The sequence below is a fragment of the Vigna angularis genome, chromosome 1, assembly GCF_016808095.1.
Source record: "Vigna angularis cultivar LongXiaoDou No.4 chromosome 1, ASM1680809v1, whole genome shotgun sequence".
Classification (NCBI taxonomy): Eukaryota; Viridiplantae; Streptophyta; class Magnoliopsida; order Fabales; family Fabaceae; genus Vigna; species Vigna angularis.
In genome coordinates, this window is record NC_068970.1 from 1,687,528 (window position 1) to 1,693,527 (window position 6,000).

The window sequence follows — 6,000 nt, forward strand, 5'->3', positions numbered from 1 at the left end:
ACAAGGAGCGAGGACGAACGCCCTCAGCGAGAGGAGGACGAACGAGCGAGGCGACAAGGAGTGAGGACGAGCGCTCAGGGCGAGCAGGGCGCGGACGAACGTCCTCAATAAGGACGAGCGTCCATAAATAAGGACGAGCGTCCTGAACAAAGGGGGGACGACAACGTACGATTAAATGACAAGCGGAGGGACAGGCGGATTTTCATGGGAAGTTAGCAGAGTAATTACAGTATTAAATACAATAAATAAGGATAGAATGATTCTGTCCAGATTATGTTAATAAAGGGGCAATTACTACTATCATTCCCTACCTTTTCTGGAAGGCATGATTAGTATTAATAAGGGAGGCACGTAGAATTAGGGTATGCTTTTTGATTATTTGAATATTGTAAGAGAGGTTATGCTCTCGTGTGACTGAAGGAGACCCTGCTCCCAGTCATTGGTTGTGTTTCTGTGATTACCAGAGTTTTAATAACAAAGAGTTTTATCCCTTTAGTAACGTTCATTCACGGTGTGAGGCAAGTTACGTGGTTAGGTACGTAACAAGTGGTCCGACCTGCCGGATCCTATCGAAGGGAATAAAGCGTCATGGAGGGAAGGCTGAATGCTGTGGAAGGAAGAATGGAGACCCTAGAAATCTCTATGGGCGGACTGGAGTCAGCAGTCCAGGAACTGGTGAGGGTGTTAGGGGAGCGAGGTCGACGGGATGACGGCCACCTTGATGGTAGCCAAGGATCAGTCAATGGGAGGAGGACTGACGAAGAGGAAAGGGTTGGAAGCGGCGTAGAGGGTGGACACCGAGAGGAGCAGCCATCTTGGAGGAGGCGGGTCGAGTTACCCGTGTTCGAAGGAAGCGAGCCTCTGAACTGGATTTATAGGGCGGATAAATTTTTCGAACTGCAAGGGGTACCGGAGGAAGAGAAGTTGCGCCTGGCATACATCAGCATGGAAGGGATAGCGGGACACTGGTTCCGGTTTTGGAGGGAGAAAGCCAGGAACAGGTCATGGGCCGGATTAAAAGAGGCATTGGTGATTCGGTTTGGAGGCAAAAATCGAGGCACGGTCTTCGAAAGACTGGCATCTTGTAAACAAACAGGATCCGTGGGAGATTATATCCAAGAATTCGAGGTGTTGGTGGGCCAAGCAGAAAAAATACCCGAGGCACAATTAATGGGGTATTTCATGGCAGGTTTACAGGAGGGGATACGTAATCAACTCAGATTGCTGGATCCCAAAGAGTTTATGGACGTCATGAGACTCGCAAGAGACGTGGAGGCGTTCCAGGCGGGGACAAGGGTGAGCGGAGGAATCGTCAGCAAGGGACCAACGTGGGGAAAACCGAGCAGTGCAGTGGCAAGGGTGGATACTAGCCGCCACAATCAGAACCGAACGGGTACTGTGGACAAGGAAGGAGGTCCAAGACGAGAAGGTGAGCGTACATTCTCGAACGCTCAAGGCAGGAACGTACGGGATTTACCATACGCTGAGTATGTCAAACGTAGGGAGGAAGGGAAGTGTTTCAGGTGTGGAGGGCCGTTCGGTCCGGGGCATCGCTGTCCTGAGAGGGGACTTCGGATGTTGATACTGGCAGAAGACGAGGAGCCCGGAGGGGAAGAAGAAGGGGAGGTTGAACTCGAACAAATGGAGCTATCAGCTCTTTCGGCAGGAGGGCTCACCCAGCCCAGAACGATGAAGCTGCATGGGCAGATAGGGACGAAGCAGGTTTTGATTCTCATTGACAGTGGCGCCAGCCACAATTTTATAAGCAGGGACCTGGTAGAAGAGTTGGCCTTACCTGTAGTAGATACACCACCCTATAGGGTGAGCTTGGGAGATGGGCAGAGAAAGGAGACGAAGGGATGCTGTGAGGCCGTGACGATCCACATGGGAGCGGTTGTGATCCAGGAACGATTTCACCTATTCGAGTTGGGCGGAGTGGATGTGATACTGGGGGTGGAATGGTTGGCCAAGCTGGGCGAGGTGGTCATAAATTGGGGACAACTAACTATGGCGTACGTACAAGCAGGACGCCAGATGACGATTAAGGGAGACCCAACTCTAACTAGGAGTCTGGTGGAACCCGCAGCGTTGTTAAAGATGAAGGAAGTTGAGGTCTGGTTGCTAATGTGGGAGCTTGGGAAGACAGAAACGGAGGAGGGGCAACGACCATACGTCCAAGAAAAAGACACGTTCGGTCCAGAATTGACAAGAAAGCAGACGCTCGACATAATGCAAATCCTGGAACGATACGCGGACGTTTTTCACGAGCCGAACAGCCTACCACCAGATAGGGGAATGACTCACCAAATTCCCTTAAAAGAAGGTACGGATCCCGTGAATGTAAGGCCGTACAGATATCCCCATGTGATGAAGGGGGAGATTGAGAAGCAGGTGGCGGAAATGCTGAAAGCGGGCGTTATTAGGCCAAGCAACAGTCCATATTCGAGCCCTGTAATCTTGGTAAAGAAAAAAGATGGCAGCTGGAGGTTTTGTGTGGACTACAGGGCATTAAACCGAGCCACTGTACCTGATAAATTCCCTATTCCCCTGATAGAGGAGTTGTTAGACGAACTGAGGGGGGCCAAATATTTTTCAAAGGTGGATCTAAAATCGGGCTATCACCAGATACGCATGAGAGCAGGCGACATAGAGAAGACGGCTTTCCGGACACACCAGGGTCACTATGAATTCATGGTAATGCCGTTCGGCCTAACCAACGCACCAGCCACTTTTCAGAGTGCCATGAACAAACTGTTGCAACCTTACCTGAGGCGATTCGTACTGGTATTCTTTGATGATATACTGGTGTATAGCCGCACCTGGGGGGAGCACTTGGAGCATGTGGGGACGGTGCTAAGGGAGCTCGTGGCAAATGGATGGGTGGCCAACAGAAAGAAATGTGAGTTTGGCAGAACTCAAATAGGTTATTTAGGCCATAGGATATCCGAGGAGGGGGTAGAGATGGACGAGGACAAGGTACGAGCTGTGCTGGAGTGGGAGAAACCGAAGACGGTGAAGGCTTTGAGGGGATTTTTGGGGCTGACAGGATATTACAGGAGGTTCGTGAAGGATTATGGAAAGATTGCCCGACCTCTGACCGACCTTCTTAAAAAGGGACAATTCGCATGGACGGAACAAGCAGAAGAAGCCATGTTAAATTTAAAGAAGGCAATCACGACTGCTCTTGTATTGATTTTGCCTGATTTCAACCAACCGTTTCACATTGAGTGTGACGCATCCGGAAGGGGAATTGGAGCGGTACTCATGCAAGGGAAGCAGCCCATAGCTTTCTTTAGCAAAGCACTATCTGAGGGTTCGTTAGGGAAGTCAATATATGAAAAGGAATTAATGGCGCTGGTCTTAGCCATTCAACACTGGAGGCCATACCTATTGGGGCAACGGTTTGTGGTTCACACTGATCAGAGGAGTTTGAAGTACCTTTTGGAGCAACGCATCACCACTCAGAATCAACAGAATTGGCTTGCAAAGCTCCTGGGATACGACTTTGAGATTGTGTACAAATCAGGGGTAACCAACAAAGTGGCGGACGCCCTATCACGCAAGGACGAGGATGAGTTGCAGGAAGAGAAGGAATTAACGGTGATTGCTCGGTCGTATTGGCAAGATTTCAGGGAAATATTGGAAGAAGTAGAGGAGGATGAGGAGCTAAGGAAGGTGATTGACGATCTGAAGAAAGATCCCAACTCCCATCCCTCGTTCACGCTAGAGAACGAACGCTTGCACTACAAAGGGAGGCTCGTGCTGTCAGCCCGGTCGGCCTGGGTGCCCAAGTTGATAGCCGAATTCCATACCACACAGACTGGAGGCCACTCAGGGGTATACCGGACGTACCGCAAGGTGGCGCAATCTCTTTATTGGGTAGGAATGAAGAAAGCCGTGACCGAGTTCGTTGCCAGCTGCCTGGTCTGTCAACAACACAAATACTTGACCTCATCACCGCAAGGGTTGCTACAGCCGTTACCCATTCCCAACGCCATTTGGGAGGAGATAAGCATGGATTTCATAGTCAAACTACCCAAGTCTAGAGGGTACGATGCTGTGTTAGTAGTGGTGGACCGTCTCAGCAAATACGGACACTTCCTACCCTTAAAACACCCATATTCAGCACGTACTATAGCCGAAATCTTCGTGAGGGAGATTGTCCGATTGCATGGGGTGCCGCTATCTATCGTAAGTGATCGGGATCCACTGTTCTTGAGTAATTTTTGGAAGGAGTTGTTCAAATTACAAGGCACTCACCTAAGGATGAGCACCGCCTACCATCCTGAATCTGATGGGCAAACTGAGGTTATCAACCGGATCTTGGAAGGGTATCTGAGGTGTTTTTGTTCTGAACAGCCCAAGGGTTGGAGCATCGTATTACCATGGGCCGAATACTGGTACAACACTAGTTATCAGGAATCAGACAAGTGCACCCCATTCGAAACCGTCTATGGCAGGCCGCCCCCCTCACTGCACAGGTTCGTTCCAGGGGAAACATTAGTGGAAGCCGTCAATCAGGAGTTACAAACACGAGATGAAGCACTCCGCCAGTTAAAGTTCCATCTCGTCAGGGCGCAAGAATTAATGGCAAGGCAGGCCGACAAGGCAAGGAGGCCGTCCCAAGTACAGGTGGGAGATTGGGTATATCTAAAAATTCGACCTCACCGCCAAACGTCGATGGCGTCCATCGTACACTCTAAACTGGCCGCTCGTTATTTTGGACCTTTCCTGGTTATTCAGCAGGTGGGAGCAGTCGCATTTAAGCTACAACTACCAGACTCAGCACGAATTCATCCTGTGTTCCATGCATCACAGTTAAAGAAGGCAGTAGGGGACCACCGGGTCGAGCAGGAGCTACCAATAGATTTAGAGGTCGACGAACCGTCACCACGACCGGTCCGAGTTTTGGATAAAAGGCAGGTGCAGCAGGGAGAGGACGAACGGCAGGAAGTCTTGGTCGAATGGCAAGAGGGAGGTCCTGATGGGGCGACATGGGAAGATGCCCTCACCATCCAAGATCAATATCCCGACTTCAACCTTGAGGACAAGGTTGATCTTCAGGGGGTGGGTAATGTTAGGGCCTGGCGAGTGTATGAGAGAAGAAGATATAGGAGGAACAGGGGGGAGGACGAACGTCTTGAGCAAGAGGGGAACCATGCGGTAGCGAACGAGCGTTACGAGCAGGAGATGACAAGGAGCGAGGACGAACGCCCTCAGCGAGAGGAGGACGAACGAGCGAGGCGACAAGGAGTGAGGACGAGCGCTCAGGGCGAGCAGGGCGCGGACGAACGTCCTCAATAAGGACGAGCGTCCATAAATAAGGACGAGCGTCCTGAACAAAGGGGGGACGACAACGTACGATTAAATGACAAGCGGAGGGACAGGCGGATTTTCATGGGAAGTTAGCAGAGTAATTACAGTATTAAATACAATAAATAAGGATAGAATGATTCTGTCCAGATTATGTTAATAAAGGGGCAATTACTACTATCATTCCCTACCTTTTCTGGAAGGCATGATTAGTATTAATAAGGGAGGCACGTAGAATTAGGGTATGCTTTTTGATTATTTGAATATTGTAAGAGAGGTTATGCTCTCGTGTGACTGAAGGAGACCCTGCTCCCAGTCATTGGTTGTGTTTCTGTGATTACCAGAGTTTTAATAACAAAGAGTTTTATCCCTTTAGTAACGTTCATTCACGGTGTGAGGCAAGTTACGTGGTTAGGTACGTAACAGATTTGATAAAATAGTCGTTGAGATAATTACAATTGATCCATTAATAAAATATTAATTATTTATTAGTAATAAGTGAGATCTAAAAATAAGTTCATTCTAGTATGAGTTGAGCGCAAAAAAAATGAACAAACAATGCAATTTAAACGATGAAACATCATAAGGAAACTCATTCAGTCTTCAAAATAATTGAAGTACTTTGAATAAGAATTTCAAACATCTTACCCGAAACATGTGTAAAAAATTTAAATTTCATATTTTGAA